Here is a 19594-nt window from a genome sequence, read left to right as displayed (position 1 = left end):
GGGGCTGATGAATGAAGAGAATGAGAGGGAGAGAAGGTTGGATGATGTGCAGATAGTGAATCATGAAGTTCAGTGTATTAGCAAGGAGGAAGTAAGGATAGCTATGAAGAGGATGAAGAACGGAAAGGCTGTTGGTTCAGATGACATACCTGTGAAAGCATGGAGGTGTTTAGGTGAAATTACAGTGGAGTTTTTAACTAGATTGCTTAATGAAATCTTGGAAAGTGAGAGGATGCCTGAGGAATGGAGAAAAAGTGTTTTGGTACCGATTTTTAAGAATAAGGGTGATGTGCAGAGCTGTAGTAACTACAGAGGGATTAGATTGATCAGTCACAGCATGAAGTTATGGGAAAGAGTAGTGAAGCTAGGTTAAGAAGGGAGGTGATGATTAGTGTTCAGCAGTATGGTTTCATGCCAGGAAGGAGCACTACAGATGCGATGTTTGCTCTGAGTGTGTTAATGGAGAAGTACAGAGAAGGACAGAAAGAGTTGCATTGTGTCTTTGTGGACTTAGAGAAAGCATATGACAGGGTTCCTAGAGAGGAGTTGTGGTATTGTATGAGGAGATTGGAAGTGTCAGAGAAGTATGTAAGAATGGTACAGGATATGTACGAGTGTAGTGTGACAGTGGTGAGGTCTTGGGTGGGAGTGATGGATGCGTTTAAGGTGGAGGTGGGATTACATCAAGGATCAGCTCTGAGCACTTTATTTGCAATGGTGATAGACAGGTTGACAGACGAGATCAGACAGGAGTCCCCGTGGACTATGATGATTGCAGATGACTTTGTGATCTGTAGTGAGTAGGAAACAGGTGGAGGAGACCCTGGATAGGTGAAGATATGCTCTAGAGAGAAGAGGAATGAAGGTCAGCAGGACTAAGACAGAATATATGTGGGTAAATAAGGGGGAGGATAGAGGAATGGTGAAGATGCAGGAGTAGAGGTGGTGAAGGTGGATGAGTTTAAATACTTGGGATCAACAGTTGAGAGTAATGGTGAGTGTGGAAGATAGGTGAAGAAGAGAGCACAAGCAGGATGGAGTGGGTGGAGAAGAGGCTCAGGAGTGATTTGTGACAGACGAGTACCAGTAAGAGTGAAAGGGAAGGTATACAAGAGGGTAGTGAGACCAGCTATGTTTTATGAGTTGGAGACCATGGTGTTGACATTGACAAAAAGGCAGGAGTCAGAGCTGGATGTGGCAGAGTTAAAGATGTTAAGATTTGCACTGGGTGTGACGAGGGTGGAACAGGATTAGGAATAAGTACATTAGAGGGTCAGCCCAGGTTGGAAGGTTTGGAGACAAAGCCAGAGAGGCAAGATTACATTGGTTTGGACATGTGCTGAGGAGGGATGCAGAGTATACTGGGAAAAAGATGCTAAGGATGAAGCTGCCAGGTAACAGGAAAAGAGGAAGGCCTATGATAAGGTTTATGGATATGGTGAGAGAGGACATGCAGGTGGTTGGTGTGACAGAGCAAGATGCAGAGGACAAGAAGAAATGGAAACAGATGATCCACTGTGGTGACCCCTAGCGGGAGCAGCCAAAAGAAGATGATGATTAGGCAGAGCCCCTCACTAATGCTATTCAAGAGAAACCTTGATGAGTGGATGGGTAACAAAATACACCCCTGGGATCACTTCATTGGCTCTGCTTGACCGAGGCTTGGTTAATTAATCAATGGGGCGGCGAAAGCTGACACACTCTGGCTAGGCTTATAAATGCCCTCGGGCAGATAGCCTAGTACCTGCCTATGAACCTATAATGTTTAAAAGAAGGCAAGATTTTGATGAGTTATGCAACATTTGACTGGCAATGACTCAATAGATAATAAGATGTGTTATATTTGCAACTACAGTTATGTCAGTGTTTTTCATTTATATAAATGTATGATTGCCTATGTCATATGTGATAATTTAATATAAATATTTCATGTTTAAAAAAAATGAGAGTTATGAAATGCAGTATTAATACACAAATGTTTATAGATGGTTTCATTCTTTTATTTCAAAGACAGCAAGAGATCTGAATGACGTCTTGAAGAAGACTGCAGTTCTTTATTGTTCCATGTAGGGATAAAGGTAATGTTATAGATGCAAGAGTAAAAAGTTAAGTAATATTGTATTTGCAAGCAGATTAATGTAAAAACAGTGTTTTCAGCTTGTGTGTCTTACTATACAGATTCATTGGTTATGGGATATGATAGATGCATGCACTATTGCTTTCCCTGAAACTTAGTAGTCGTATTAATAATGAAAAATATAAATAATGCACACACACAGACACAGACACACACACACACACACACACACACACACACACACACACACACACACACACACACATATATATATATATATATATATATATATATATATATATATATATATATATATATATCTATGGGATCCGTACTATTTATCGAATTACCATTTTGCTGAACGTGAAATGGCTGAACACACTTTTGTGAAAGTGCTTTTCACCAAAAAAGCACTTTTGTGAAAGTGTGCTTAAAAAAAAAAAAAGAGAGAGACAAATGTGGGGAAATGGATGTTGGTGAGATTGTAGCACAGTGGGGATAAAGGAATATTCCCTTTTCACCACTGTAGTGCAATCTCGGAGTGAGAATATAAAAGTAGGGGGGTATGGGGGACACAGCCCCCCACATGGGTGGTGCAGGGGGGCATGACCCCTGCGTAAACGTGAGTACTTTTTTTTTTTTTTTTTTTTAATTTTGTTGTGTTTTACTTTTTTTTTGCACACTTTAGCGAAAGTGCTTTTTCGGTGAAAAGCACTTTCGTTAGAGTGTGTTCGGCCATTTTGGTTTCAGTTAGCAGGACTCTGGTTGAAAAGTCCTAGATGTATATATATATATATATATATATATATATATATATATATACATATGGATCAGTGTCATTTCTCTGAAAATTCCTGACATAGGGTCCAAATCACCAAAAATCCATTTCACCAAAAATAGTACTGACAGTGTATATGCCCTTTTCCCCCACTGTAGTGCGATCTTGGAGTGAGAATATTAAAGTAGGGAGGTATGGGGGGTGTAGCCCCCCACCCAGTACAGTTTCATATTCTGTAGTATTGTTTTACATTGTCCAGTCCCTGTTAATGGTAAGTAAGTAGTTCATAACTTGAGTGATGGTGGGCATGTCAGTTGGTGGGGGGGATTATGAGAGCAGTGAGGCACTCATTATTAATTGAAGTGTATCATATATGATAACTTTGGAGCATTGTACTGTTATATATCATCCAGGAGCTAACAGTTTTGCCTAATACCAGTTATGTTATTTCATCAGAATGATCAGTTTAATATATTTGTAGTAAGTGCATTATGCAATGCTCTAGTCTTTAATGCTGAACATGTGTATTAACTAATAGGGCAACACAATGATTGTTAGACCTATTGCTCTAAGGTGATGGAATGCATTGTTTTTAGAAATGTGTCCTATTACATATAAAACTGATGGACAGTTGATTTATATACAACTGTTGAACTGCTGCAGTATGCGATGCTTTGATTTTGAAGGCTGTATATGTCTATTAATTAATAGGGTGACATAATGGTTGTTTGATCTGTTGCTCTAAGGTAATGGAATGTTTTAGGTTTTATTTTTAGAAATGTGTCATATTACATATAAAATTGATGGACAGTCGATATATATTATTCTGAATTTTGAAGAGTCCTGTGTTACTTTAAAATTTGTCGTAGTCACGTTGCTACGTCACTACGTTTTATGAAAGGGTTTGTCCTTGTAGATGCGAGTGAAGGGATGATTATTAGCACATGTGGATATGTTTATAAGTAGTGAGTATATATAACATGCTTTTCAGTGTTCTGTTTGTATGGTCTGAAGAAGCCACTTGGGTAGTGGTGAAAGCGCTAACCTTATTAAAGAGTAGTTTGTTTATGAGTGAGGATACTGTGCTTCGTTCCACTGTTATTTTATTTCTTGCTGGAATACTCACATTTGCTTTGTACAGTGGTCGTTTGTCCATTGGGTGGTGCGTTTTGCTTTCATTACTTTGTAAATATTGCTAGTTATTTGTAAGTAATTATGAAAATAAGAAATATTTCCATATGTAGTGAATATTTCAAGAAAAATTACTTACAAACTGTTTCATGGCAAATCACTGGGGATTAAAATCATTAGATAATGGCATACATTTGAGTTTCAGATTTTATTTCCTTCAGAAAATGCATGCTAAAAAATTCCTTTTATTCTAGCAGCTTTCTAATGTTATACCAGCAATAATAAAATATGTTCTATTTTTTAGCTTTTTCCCCCCTTTATAAAAGGCTTTATCCACATTTCTTGAGCTAAGAGGTTGAGGAGTATGCATACCTCTTAGTTTTAATTGCTGCGTTTACTGCTAAGGCCATTATCTCTCTCTCTCTCTCTCTCTCTCTCTCTCTCTCAGACACACACACACACACACACACACACACACACACACACACACACACACACACTTTTCAATTTTACACTTACTAAACTGCAAAAGCTCTGCTTAGCCAGAGTAAAATAATGGCCCAATCCCTGTCACAGTTATTTTCAGGCATGGATGACACACACACAGATGTAAACACACACTTTTTTCTTTTTTTTAATTTTCTGTTTCTTTTAATTTTACACTTGCTAAACAGCAAAGCACTGCTTACCGAGTGTAAAATAAAGGTGACCACTAGCTTCATTGCATTCTGAGCTCCATTGTAGCTTAATATGGTGCCATGAAGGGCTGGAGTCATTTTTCAGCAGGCATTACCTGTACACCAACACCTTGCTGGAGAACATTACTTCTCCAGTCAGGGTTTAATGCTCAGTTTGCCCATTCTCTAATGAGATAAAATAGCAGTCAGAACAAATAAGTTGATGGTTTCCTTGGAAGTGGAACAGAAATAAAACACTATTATTCCATTAGCAGTCTGAAATCTCATGAGGACTCACTGCATCTTTGTTGCAGTTTCAACAGTTTTTAACCATCAGTTCAATATTTTGGATAATTATAGCCAAAATAAAATATCACCTGCTTATTTTTTCCACTTGACTACTCCCTGATTTGCTCATGTACTCTTATTCTTTCTAATATGAGTTTGTGTGTCTGGGTTGGTATAATTAATTGGCTAAATTTAAGCATTCATAGATTAGTACTAGGTTAACTGCTCTTGCGGGCCATTTTGAGCCTAATCAATTATCCCATGTGAGAATCAAACACTGTACCTTGTGTCTGTAAGGTAAACACCTTAACCATCATGGCAAACAACCTCCCACCATTTGTTGTGATTCATTCATTTTATCACGACAGGAAATGCAGACTTGTGTTGTGCTGTAACAAACATCTAGCAATCCTGTCAGTATAATACATCTCAACAACTTTTAACTTTAACTCATTTTCAGCATGATGATAAAATTAGGATAATTTCTCTTGGAAAATTACTAAATAAGGGACCATGGATGTGAATTCCAGATCCTGTTGTAAGAGATTTTTTTTTTGTTCTTACAGGCATGCACAACACATCCATAAAATGTCATGTCCATGCCTGGTTGTACACTACAGTTAAATTAAACCTGTGCTTTGACTGTGGCATTCTCTGCAGTCTCAGAAGAGCTTTATTAATTGGTTTGAAAAAAATGTGGTCATCAAACTTCTCACAAGCATACACGATAGCCAGCAACCCATTATTATTTTTTCTGTCAGGATATGATGTCTGTATATTATTCGTTGCCATTGACCTGTGTGGTACTAGCTGATTTTCCTGCAAGAGCACAAATAATAATTATGAATATCAATGAATGGATTTGGGCAACTGCCCACTGAAATACTCCTCATCAAATAAAATCACAAAAGGCTAATTGAGGAAGCTATATCTTCTATGTGAGGTATACAGTTTAAACCTACACAGATTCAATTTGTCTACCAAAAGCCTTGTTATAAAATGTTGCCATTAGCATTATCAATATCATTTCTTCAACCCCTTTCAGATGTTAGTTACCCCTCAGTATGGCTTCAATCAGATTTTGTAGATCAATACTTTTTATTTATTTATTTATTTTACAGTTTATTTACTGGGATAGTCCACTGGGCCAAGAAGACTCCGTTTTCAATGGAGTCCCGGGGAGAAAAGCTCCATGAACAACAATATAATATGAAGACAATGCATTTACATTTATGTAATACTATTGAAGAACGAAGGTATCACACAACATGACAACAAATCCATGATTGTAGTGAAAATACAGTCAAAAAGGCAAAAGTTAAAATTACACACACACACACACACACACACACACACACACACACACACACACACACACACACACACATACACACACACAAATAGAGCAATTAAAATAAGAAAAAGCCATTGGTTCATATTCCTGTTAAATTTGTTAGAACGTGAAATAACACAGGGTTGGCATTACAGTTTTACATTAAATTTTAGCAGAGTTAAAGTAGGATAGGGGGATAAGAGGTGTTAATTGTTGAATATAAGAAGGGTGGGGCAATAAGAAAAAGAAAAAAAATAGAGCAAGAGTAGGAATAAATGAGAAACATGAAGATGGTAGTAGTCAGAGAAGCTCAGTGTGATGAACAGAAGAGAGAAGTAAAGGAGTGTGAGAAGTGGGGAAAAAACGAGGTGAGTCATATGGGATGAGAGCAGGAACATTCCCAGAGGGTTTTGAGATGAGAATGAAGCAGGGTCTTAAAGATAGAGTGGTTGTTAGTATGAACAAGAGGTGGCAGGGAGTTCCAGAGGGGAGCTAGGGTAAAGGATAGTAGTGTTTGCCTGGAGGACGAGCAAGCTTGTGCAGTTCAAGCAAATTCTGGTTACTGGATCTTAGAAGTCTGTTACAGACTTTAATACAATACAGATCCTATCCTTTTCAGGTCTAACTGTATCCCTACTGTTGACTCATGGTATAAACACAGTTTGCATGGATATTATCTTTAGTTTTTTACTAGCCACTGTTTTTTCCAGTTCCATGATGTACAAACATTGATTACCTTTATCATGTGTTGTTACAACCACTGGATTATGTTGGACATGGAACTGGAAAAATAGTGGCAACGTAAGCCAGAGCAAGAGGAAGTTGTGACAGCTGTAACATGCATTCTTAGGTATGCACTTAGAAGATAGTTGCTGTTTGGCTACATGAATGGACATGGAGTTGATAAGCACTGCTATTTTAATTTCATTAAGAACAATGTGCTGCTTTGAAATGCTTCAAAGAAGAACTGCAATGCAAATGCAAGGGTGTCACATGTTTTCTGTTTTTCCAGGTCATCATAGTATGAGATGTAGCTCCCTGCAAGTCAAGTTAGGGGACACTGTAAGTAAAGAATTCTATACTTCATGACATTTAATAACTGTACAGTTGAGTATTTTTCAATTGTGCTAGTACCACAAATGCTGTTGACAGTGATCACTCATTCCATGCTGTTTTATCTTGACCTGGCTGACCTTGGGTAATATCCCTCATACTAGTAGAATTATAAAGTACAACAGAACTAATGTAAGTCTCTATGTTATCCATTGGGCTGCAAATTGGTTATCCAACAGATCCTTCATCGTGAAAGTTTCTAGTACCCTCTCTGAACATAAAATTACAACTACTGAAGTGTAATAGGGATTAGTGCTGGGCCCTATCCTGTAAGGCATTTAATTTGTAAATACCCAATCCAATCTCCCAGAAGTGTGATTGATTAAGTTTGCTGATGACTGCAAGCTAAGCACTCATCCACTAACAACAAACTGCTCCAGCAAAACCTAAACTATGCACACACCTGGTAAGCCAAAATAGTATCAAGCTAAAGACAAAAATGTGCAGCATTATAGCATTCAGCAAAAAAAAAAAAAATTGTTCCCTATTCATATGCTACAAAAGGTATTTGGTTTCAGACAGATACTGTCTCAAAAGGCCTGAGTACTTATGTATCTCCTATGATCATCATGTTTTCACCATAGTAAGAAAATCCTTCTATCTGGCCCAGTTGATTTTCAAAGGAATATCTTCATGTTCTAAAGAAGATATACTACTGTTGTACTCTTCCTTTATCATACCCATCACTGACATTCCATTCAACTGTCCAGATTTTTGCAAAATGTACAAATTTCTGCCTCATATTTTTGGTCTGTTCCTCATAAAAAAATGTGTTTTTTCCTCATAAAAAAATGTGGTTTTCTGGCAAATCACTGATGATTGAAGTCACTAAATAATTAGATACATTTGAGTTTCAGACTTCATATCCTTCAAAAAATATGCTACAAATCCAGTTATTCTACCAACTTCCTAAATTGATGAGCATCTTTTAAAATCTGTCTCTAGTTTTGAACCTTTACTCCCCCACAAACACACACACACACACACACACACACACACACACACACACACACACACACACACACACACACACACACACACACACACACACTATTTTAGGCTATCAATTTCTTTAGTCAAGAAGTTGAGAAGCCACTGAATATAATGCCTTCTTTAATATGTATATGTACAAACATATCATTCATCTGGAAAGGTCCCAAAGATACCTAACCAAGAAAATTAAAGATCTTGAATCCTTCAACTATTCTAATATATTAGTATGACTCAACTTGTACTCAGTAGCCTATGAGTTACTCTAAAGTGATCTCTGTCTCACTTATCAAGTCATGAAAGACCCAATCCTATTTGACCTCCTATTTCTTTGCACAACCAGTTCATCTACAAACACCTGCACTACAGACCTAAATACATCAACAAATAAACAAGACTCACTGTAGAGGTAGGCTTCTGTCTCAATGTATTCCCAGCCTATGGAATAAGTTACCACTGTGGGTCAATTAAAGTACTACTTTGACTATTTCTATGACTAGTTTTGATGACTGGGTCAGTAGATGCATTTTTGCACCAGGACTACCCTATGCAATATGCTTTACTTGGGATGTGAGCACTTTTATTTGCTGGAAAAGGGGACAAAAATGTTTTAGTGTGTATGCTTAAAGGAGGGTATGGCTAGGCTTCTTATGGTCCTATTGCTCATTTGCTCAATATTATTCCTGTGTTCCTGTTAATTGTCTTTAAATTGGCTTCATTGTTTTAAAAGTGTCCCCTTAATAATAAATGGGTACTTTTTCATTCTCATCAATTGCGACTGTACTCAACCTACACAGGCTAGGATCCTAGGTTATGCATGTTACTTAGAAAATATTTGTACATTGCTGACTTCAGAATTAGAAAACATATATATATTACACACCTGAACCAATGTTTTTCAAAGTTTATGTGAAAATGAGTGATGGAAAACAAAATAAAAAAATACTCTTGTTCAGGTTTGAAACCAAAATGATAAAATGTTATGTCCCTGAATTATTACTTTTTAAAAAGCCTGTAAGGCAATGAATGCTGAAAGACAAACGTTTTATGTTTGCATTATTACTAAACACAAGGGTGTACTAAAGCTACTTAGTCATGTGGTTAATTTGCTACTCTTTAATTGTAAAGTTCTACTGGCTATGTATTGTATTCAAAGAGAAATAGGTACTCTTTGAATTTAATAGGCAAGTATAGTAACAACAATGCCCATCCTAAAAATAAGTTCTTTAGGTGATAATAAACCTCCTTAGGCAGGCCCTATGTAGCTGGTTACAGAAACTCCATGGGGGTAGAAGTGAGAAACGTATTAACCAGTATCTTATTAGACCAGTGTTGTGTTGAGTATTAAATCCTATATAGTTTCATAGGTAAGTACTAAGCTAGCTGCCCCTGTGGGTCATTTTAAGCTTAGCCAGTTTCCCTTTTTTGTGCTTTAATTAACCTATCCCATTTGATTAGAGATTAGTCTTACCCACCTGATAGCCAATAACTATATATTACCTTTAATAACTGGGATCATACCATAGATAATTTGAGGGGACACATGAACTGGATAAAGCACTTGGGAGCTGCCTCTGTCCATTAGTAGTACATGGGGCAGTTCTGGGGTAATTTTTTTGTCTCCATCCATAGATCCAAATTGCACTTGAATAAAGACAGGGATGAACTTTGTTTTATGTGGATGGAGAGTCTGTTTCTTTGCAGCGGTATCCTCTGCAAGCTACACCTATCCCTCCAAATCATTCTGTTGATGTTGCAGAAGTTTAGATCCCTAAACAGAGTATTTCTGATGCATTTTGACTTGCTGATTGCAGTAAATCCATCAGTATTTGGTCAGAGAATGCCTTGTATCACTGACATAGGTCACCTCTTAGTAATCTATAGGATACAGAGTATAGTGACAGGGCTTTGAGTCAGTCCATGTAGGACATGTTGTTTGTGCCTTGCATCCTTTTAGTAAGGTATCTCTTGGGCATTCCATTTGCTGCATGTGTCTTGACATTTACAAGCCAAAGGGGGCATTATAGTCAATGACTGGTCAAATGAGGTCTAAGTAATGGGGGAGCAATGATATCTCTATATCTGGACACAATCCCTTTGTTTATAAGCTGTGCAGTATAGAAGGACTTTCTTAAACAATGGAAAATGTTGGTCAAAAGTATGGTCACTGTCTGCATAATTTCCCAAATACCAGACAACTGCATCCACATTTTTAACGTGATAGTTCCCAAGGATTCCCAAGGATATTAGGGACACTGGTCATTTTCTACAAAAATGTTTAATATAAGATGGCAAACAGAAGTGCAATTGCATTTTGATTGATGTGAGCAGTCTATATAAAAATATTAAAACAGGACATGGAATACACACTTTAAAATATTTTATCTGACACTCATAAATGTTTTTTGATTGAAATATGTATTTTCATCTCTACACTAATATTTTTATTTTTAATTAAGAATAGTGCATTCAGATTATGCCTATGGCTAGTGGTGCCTATTGTGCACTACTTATTCATATTTTTAAAAGTCTGTTTTTGAAAATAAGTGTATTTATGGACAAGACATTTCTGAGAAATATTTTTGTATTATTCTGTTTTATTATTTTTATTATATAGATGATTTACTGCTCTGTGTGTGTGTGTGTGTGTGTGTGTGTGTGTGTGTGTGTGTGTGTGTGTGTGTGTGTGTGTGTGTGTGTGTGTGAATGTGAAAAAATTCTGGAAAGTTTGAAAACAACACATTTGTTTTGATTTATAATCTTTTTTATTTTTAAATATTTCCCTCACAAATAATTCATGAATGGAGATACTTTAATAAACTAATTGGTGATATCATGGATAAATCCACCCCAACCCAACCACCTCTCTCTCCATCACCTGGCAAATGTCTTCTGTTCTATCTCCAAATTAATTCCTTCCAAAAGTATATATTGGTAATACATAAATCAACACTATTTGATTGGAAATTTGAAAACAGTTTGGATTTCTTAATTACAATACTTTAAAATGATTATTTTTTAACCAGATTTAGTAATACAATAATTTTGGCATTTTTGTTGGTATTTCAGTACACTTACAAATGATCCATCTATTATAAGAGAACTCTATATCATTTTATATTTTTTCACTATGTGAATTTTTTTTTACCTGCCAAGGGAAAATTCTTGGGCAGGACTATCACATATGATACCAATCACCCTGATAACCACATCAATGCCAACACTGCTTATTTTGCCTTGTCCATCCCATATTTCCACAAACAATGCTAATATATTTTTTTCTGAATGACTACATCCATACATGATCTAAATATCTTGTATTATGCTTCCAAAGGGATTGAAATTTGTTATTCTGATAATAAATTTGATTTCTGTGTTCCATTAAAAAAATCTGCATATATAGTTATAATCTATAACACTTTTTAAATTAATAATTTTACTAAAGCTGTTGCTTTGGGAAATACAGAGTTTTTTATAGCCTGGCAAATATCTAACTATATTCTTTAATTTCCTCATTCTCTTTGTGCAACTGGTATGATATGATCTAAAACATACTTTATGTTTCCAAATGAATTAAAATTATGTTATGCTGATAATAAATTTGACTTCCACGTTCTATTAAAAAAACTGCATATATAGTTATAATCTTATTAAATTAATAATTTTCACTAATATTTTTGCTTTTGGAAATACAGAGTTTTTATAGTCTGGTAAATATCCACATATGTCCTTTGATTTTCATATTCTTATTTGTACAACTGGTATGAAGCAATCTAAAAATAGAAGTTATGTTCTTACCATAATGTTCCATCTGTGTTGTTGATTGTCATTCATTCATGACAGATGGGTTTTGGTTCCATTCTCAGAACCGACTAGGCCGACATAACAAGCTCGCACCAGCCAGAAACTCTCAAGCTAATGTTACCCATAGTGCCCCTCTCCTCATCTCCTCAGATCAAGTTTGCCTGTAAGAATAAGAAAGTGGAGGTTTTGTCTGAGCAAATGCCCTATCATGTAATCAGGACCAAAGCTGTACCTCCAGGAGTCTTTTGGAGGAGATAGGAGGGTGGGATGTCATGAATGAATGAAGATCAACAACAAAGATGGAATGTTATGGTAAGAACATAACTTCTTTATCTGATGTTGTCAATCTTCATTCATTCATGATGGATGTTACAGACTCCCTAGCTACTTTATGTTTTGGAATGCCCTATGGAAAGATATTCCTGAGCAGCATTGAGCCAAAAGATGCTCTCCTCCTGGAGACCAAGTCCAGTTTGTAATGAGTGATAAAGGTATGAGGGGAACCCAAGTAGCTGCTACACAAATGTCATCCATAGAATCTCTGGAATGAAAAGCTACCAAAGGAGCAACTGATATGGTTGAATGCGCCTTGATTTTAGTTGTTAAACGCATTTGATTTTGTTGATAAAGAAAAAGAGATGCAGTCTCTCAGCCATTTCACCAAAGTGACTTTGCAAACTGATTTTTTCCAACTTGGGTACTGAAAAAGACAGGAACAAGTGGTCAGATTTCTGGAAAAAATTTAGTCCTGTCTAAATAGAAATGTAACTGTCTATGCACATCCAATAAATGCAAACAGTATTCTCCTTTGTTAGAAAAGTTTGGGAAGAAAACTGGCAAGGTGAAGGATTGATTAATATTTAACTCTGAGACAACCTTGGATAGAAAGGAGGGGTTAGTCTGAAGAGAAACTCTCTGTTTGTGGAAAACTATGTAAGGACGCTTTATGCACAAGGCCTGTAATTCTTATATTCTTTTCACCGAGGTAATGGATATCAAGAATAAAGTCTTCCAAGGCAAAAATTTTATATTGCAAGTGGCAGCTGGCTCAAAGGGATGACTAGTCAAAGTTTGTAGGGCTAGCATCAAATTACAAGGTTCAGTGGGCTCTTTGAAGAGTGGTTTTAGATGCATGACTCCTTTCAAGAAAGTTTTGCAGAGATGGTGAGACATTAAAGGGGAATCTTGGAAACCATTATGGAAGTTTGAGATAGCTGCTAAATGGACCCGGATCATAGAAGCTGAAGCTCCTGAATGGAGTAAGGTTGATAAATACTCAAAGGCTGAATTAATCGGAGCTAAAAAGGGGTGCAGTGCTTTTTCTTGACAGCAAAATACAAATCATTTCCATTTACTATAATAAATTTTCCTGGTGGATTGTTTATTGGAAGCCAGAAGTATTTTCCATATATGGGAAGATAGGTTATTTTGCTGGCAATTACCGGAAGTGGAGGTACCAAGCTGTCAGCTTGAGGCTTGATAGGTTTGAATGGATCAACCACTGCAGCTGTGACAGTAATCCTGGAGTTGTATCCAGAGTCCACATGCAGTGAACGAGGTGAGGCCAAAGGAAGGGAAACCAGACTTGATGGGGCCAACAGGGTGCAATGAGGATTACTTTGCTTCAAAACCGAAGTGCTTTCTTTAAAAATTGTGGAATCAGAGGAAAGGGAGGGAAGGCATAAAGCAGTTCAGGGGGCCATTTGTGTACAAGAGCATCCCTTGGGGACTCCCCCTGAGGCAGGATTAGGGCAAAGTAGCTGATGCATTTGTGGTTGGTGAGAGATGCAAATAGATTGCAGCAAGGCTGACCCCAGCGGCGGAAAATCTCCATCACTACTTTGGGATTGAGAGACCACTTGTGAGGCAGAATACATCTGCTGAGTTTGTCTGCAATCACATTGGAATTCCCAGGAATGTGGTTGGTTCCAAAAAGCAGTTGGAGGCTATTGCCCATTGCCATATTCTCATGGTTTCCCGGCACAGTGGGTAGGATCTGGTTTACACCTGTTTGTTGATATACCAGATGACTGACATGTTGTCCAAATGGAAAGCAATTGTCCCCGATGGGAAGGCAAATTGGAATGCTTGCAATGCCAGAAGCACTGCCCTCAGTTCTAGGACATTGATATGCAAATTGGCCTCTAAGGGGGACCAAGTGCCTTGGACTGTCTTTCCCTGAAAATTCTCCCCCCACCCCATCAGGGATCTGTCCCTGGTCACTATGGCTTTTGGCTGAGAGAGTGAGAAGGGACAACTCCATAATTCCATTTCTGGCTTCATCCATCAACCCAGGTCCTGCTTGCAGTGGTTCATTATGCGGATTGGTTGGGACATAGGACGTGTTAATAGGGACCACTGTGATGCCAGAAGCCATTGTAGTAACCTCATATGGAGTCTTGGTAGGAGAACTATAGTAATCGTTGCTGCCATTGACCCTAGCAGTTGAAGGACTGAATGAGCTGGGACTTTGTCATGAGAGAGTGTCACTTGGAGTTGAGATCTTAGTCTCTGGAGCCTGTGAAGAGGAAGAGCGAAAAGGCAAGACCTCATGTCGAATGTTGCTCTTATGAATTCTAGACTTTGAGTAGGTACAAGTTTCGACTTCTCTTTCTTTATTGAGATCCCCAAGATCCATGCTAGCTGTAGGGTGTAGTGCAAGGCAAGAAGTAGTAGATGCTTGGTGAGGGAGGTAAGGAGCCAATTGTCTAGATATGGAAATGCCCAGAATCCTTGCAGTCTCAAGTGAGCTGTTACTACTGCAATACATTTGGGGAACACTCTGGGGGGCTGTGGAGAGGCCAAAGGGCAGCGCTTGAAATTGGCAGTAATTCCTCCAAGCTAGAAGCAGAAATATCTTCTGGAGCATTTGTCCATTTTTATATGGTAATATGCATCCTGGAGATCTATCAAGCACATCCAGTCACCTTTTTCCAGAAACGGGAGTATAGACTGAACTGTGACCATCCAGAATTTGGTCTGTCTGATGAACTTTTTTAGAATGCTGAGTCCCCTGTCTTTTTTGGCAATAAGAAGAACCTTGAGTAAAATCTGGATTCTATCTGGTCTCATGGGACTGTTTGGATGATTCTTTTTTCAAGCAGAGTTTGAATTTCTTGTGCTGCTACATCCCTCTTGAGTGGGTGGAATGTCAGGGATTCACCTTTGTGGCCTTGGGTAAAGACTGAAGGGAATGTGATAACCTCTGGTAATTATCGTCTGCACCCAGGAATCTGTTGTTATTGAATGCCAGGCTAAGTGGTGCAGAGAGAATCATCCCCCAACTGCTTCCAGAGGCAAGCAATTGGGCTGCTCTTCAGGAGCACTGGTAGGGCTGCCCAGAGAAGGAATCTCTGGAGCCCTGATTATGTTGACCCCTCTACCTTGGGGGGGGTGCCTTCCTGATGATTTCCCACCTCTGCTCTGGGGAGAAAATTCACCACGTGTTTCACAGAAAGGCCCTTGGGATTTCCTGAACCACTTCATTACACTTCCCTGATTCCTAACACAGGGTCATTGGGGAGTGGAAAAACATGCCCACAGCAGATAGGGTCTTGCCATCCTTCACAAAATAGGTTAATGTGTCTTTAACTTTTGTACTGAATAGAGAGGAAGCATCAATGAGAGTACTGACAAAAGAAAATATGCTGTTAATATGCCTGCCCACGATATAACGCTATCACTCAAGTCCATGTGTGTCAGTCCTTTGCCTAGAGAGTGATGGTCTTTCCAACGCGTATCGATTTGTCCCACTGGATTTACAGGTTTCTTGACGACTTCTCGGACATTTCGAATTTGCCCATGAGGCAAAACTGCAGTGTGTTGTATGGCCGGAACCAGGTAACCCAAAAAACAACTGCGGGACCAATTCTCAGGTAACCATTTGCCTTTCTACCACACACAAAATAACAGTCCTCTACTTTAGTAGTAACCTTGCTATGAATATACACTCGCCCTGCATGAAACATTTTTCTCTCAATTGTAGACAGCTGTTTATAAAGAACAGAATTATGTTTTACTTCATCAAGTGTTTTGTGCATCAATCCAAGAAATGAATCATAGTTTGTATTACAATAAAGATCTACTTTGTTACCTTTAGTGTAACATCTATAAGGAACAGTCACATTGCAATTGCTCCAACCCACTTGAACAGTATAATTTTTATAAAAACCCACAGTTCCCTTTTGTGGAACAGACAAGTGCAGTGCTATTTTATCTTGTACTGTAATAATTGAGGTATCATAAATCAAGTTCTCCCAGGTCTCATTGAACCCTAGGGGGACTGTAGTCATTAATAACCCCCTGTACGCTGTCGGCAAAGCTGTACAAATCCAGCAATTCAAAACATTAAAAGTCTCAGCATACACATATTTAATTGCCTGGTAAGTGTTAAAGTTTGGATGCCAGTTTATGAGTAATGCTTCACGTTTATTCAGTTCAGTCTGTGTTTCTGGGAAAATAAAAGGCCACAACAGAAAGATTATTGTCATTAGTACAGTTAACAGGATGATTATGTAATACTTCTGAGGAAAGGGTTGTTCTGCATTCCTGTTTCTTCTGGACTCTTATCATTTTTGTTTTTGGCATGTAACAAGATTTTTGTCCAGTTCAAAGTTTTTAACTAATTTACAGTGTGTCAAGTGGATCCAGGAGGCACGCTCCACTATTTTGACTGTAGTGGGTGTTGGCAAAAGCACTTGATATGGACCTTCCCACTTCAGAGACGTCCATTTTTTTCTCTTAACTACCTTCAGCCAGATCCACACTCCAGGGGGCACTGCCACTTCTGACAGTCTGGTTCGTTCTTTATTTGAAACAGAATTTAACTGCAACAAATGGTTAGAATTTAACAAATTATGCATATACTCTGCTAATGTACTGTCAGCTTCCTGGTCTGTGGGCATGAGAGATTTCCACTGAGGTATATAGTAAGCCCTTCCAAAGAGCTTTTCAAAAGGAGTCAATCCTTTTGCTTTCGGAACAGTTCTCATGCTCAACAGTGCCAGGGGCAGACAGTACACCCAGTTTCTCTGCATTTCTGCTACTAATTTTCTTAGCTTCTTTAAAATCCCATTATGCCTCTCTACTAGCCTGCTGATTGAGGGTGATATGCACAATGATTCTTTAGGGAAATGCAAAAATGTTTACTTAACTGCTGTATGGTCTGATTTATGAAGTGCATGCCATTGTCACTGTAGATCCTTTCTGGTATGCCGAATCTAGGGATGATTTCTTTAACAAGCACGTTGGCCAGCGTTGTAGCGTCTGGATTTTTAGTTGGAAAGGCTTCCACCCATCTGGAAAACATATCTACAATGACAAGACAATACTTCTTATTTTCACATTTATTCAACTCTATGAAATCCATACAAATAGTATGAAACAGATATGGTGGTTTAGGGAAACTCCCTTGCTTGGGCTTTAACGCTCCTTGTGCATGATGTTTATTACAGATGTGGCATAACAAACAAAATTTTTTAGAGTAATTTGTAAATCCATATATCATGAACACTTGGTTCACCAGCTGTACCATCCCCCCTGTTGAGACATGGCACTGCCCATGGCTCAACAAAGCTGCATATCTAAACAAATTAGATGGCAATATCGGTTTTCTTTCTTTAGAGATGTACAGCCCCTTTTCGAGAATTGCTCCTCGTTTTACCCATCTTTGTTTTTCAGCTTACGTAGTAAGTGTCTGCATTGTCTTTAACATTTCTAGGTCTACAATCTCAGAGGGTTGTAATTCCTCATTCAAAAGAAATACTTCTGAAGCTGCCTGCTTTGCAGCTGTATCAGCTCTCGCATTACCTTTTGAAATCCTATCTTGTTGCTTGGTATGAGCTATGAATTTACAAATAGCTACATTCTGAGGTAACTGAATAGATTCTAAAAGATCTAAAATAAACTGTGCATGATTGATTAGTTTGCCAGTAGATGCCATCATTCCTCGATTTTTCCACTGTTGCGCAAAAACATGTACAGTAGAAAAAGCATACTGGCTGTTAGTAAAAATGTTCACACATTTATCCTTTGCTAAGGTACATGCCCGTGTCAAGGCAATCAATTCTGCTGCCTGTGCAGATAAACAATGTGGTAAAGATTTCGCTTCTATAATGTCAGTATCAGAAGCTACTGCATATCCTACTAGGTTCTCTCCTGCAGGACCCCTTTTGCACGAGCCATCCACGTAGTATGTCATCTTGGCATCATCCAAGGGAACATCCGTAAGATCTTTTCTTGGCAGTGTCTTTTGCTCAATCACCTGCAGGCAGCTGTGTGGCGTGCCATCTGCAGGGGTTGGGAGCAAGGTAGAAGGGTTCAAAGTCATACATTGTTCAATTGTCATATGAGGTTGGCTCAACAGTATAGTCATACAGGAAAGATGCCTAGCAGGGGAAAGATATGCTACCTTCTCTTGCAGTAAAATAATCATGACTGCATGAGGCACTCTCAATGTGAGAGGGTGGAACAACACTACTGAGGCCGAAGCCTGTACTGCCATTGCAGCTGCAACTACTGCTTGTACACAGTGAGGTAAAGACCGTGCCACTGGGTCCAGTTGTGATGAATAATAAGCAATAGGGCTTTGCTTGTCCCCATGCTGCTGTGTTAACACTGATGTCATATAACCTTGCTTACAATCTACAGTTTGGAAAAAACGTTTATGATAGTTTGGTAATTCCAAAACTAATGAGGACACTATTAACTGTTTCAGTTTGCAGAAAGCAGATTCTGCTTCTGGTGTCCATTGTAACAAATCCTGTGCTGCCATAGGCTTTTTATAAATCAGGTTAGTCAATGGTGCAGATTCCAAAGCATAGTTTGGAATCCAACTCCGACAAAAATTAGTCGTACCCAGGAAGGACATCATTTCCTTCTTGGTAGTGGGTTTTGGTGCTTGCAAAATCGCTATTTTTCTGTCCTCATCTAATGTCCTACCTTCCTTGGATATCACATATCCTAGGTATTTAACTTGTTTTTTCCAAAGCTGCAGTTTATTTTTGTTTACTTTATGTCCTTCAGTGGCTAAAAATTGTAATAGCGCTATAGTGTCTTCTTTACAATCTTGCTGGGTGGGGGACGCCAGCAGGATATCATCAACATAAAGCAAAATCTGACTACCTCTTGGTGGGGTAAATTCCGCCAAGTTGCTTGCCATTTCTTGTGAGAATATTGTTGGACTTTCACAATACCCCTGTAGTAGTCGTGTATATGTATACCTTTTCCCCTGAAATGTGAATGCAAACCAATGCTGACTGTCAGGGTGTATCGGTATCGAAAAGAACGCATTGCTGATATCTACCACAGAAAAATATTTCTGTTGAGGTTTTAAATCATTCAACAGGGTGTATGGGTCTGGCACCGTAGATGCCCTTGGTATTACTGCATCATTTACAGCTTGT

The sequence above is a fragment of the Protopterus annectens genome, chromosome 9.part0 (genome assembly GCF_019279795.1).
Source record: "Protopterus annectens isolate FY-2018-M chromosome 9.part0, PAN1.0, whole genome shotgun sequence".
NCBI classification, from domain to species: Eukaryota; Metazoa; Chordata; order Ceratodontiformes; family Protopteridae; genus Protopterus; species Protopterus annectens.
Note: the sequence above shows the minus strand (reverse complement) of the source record.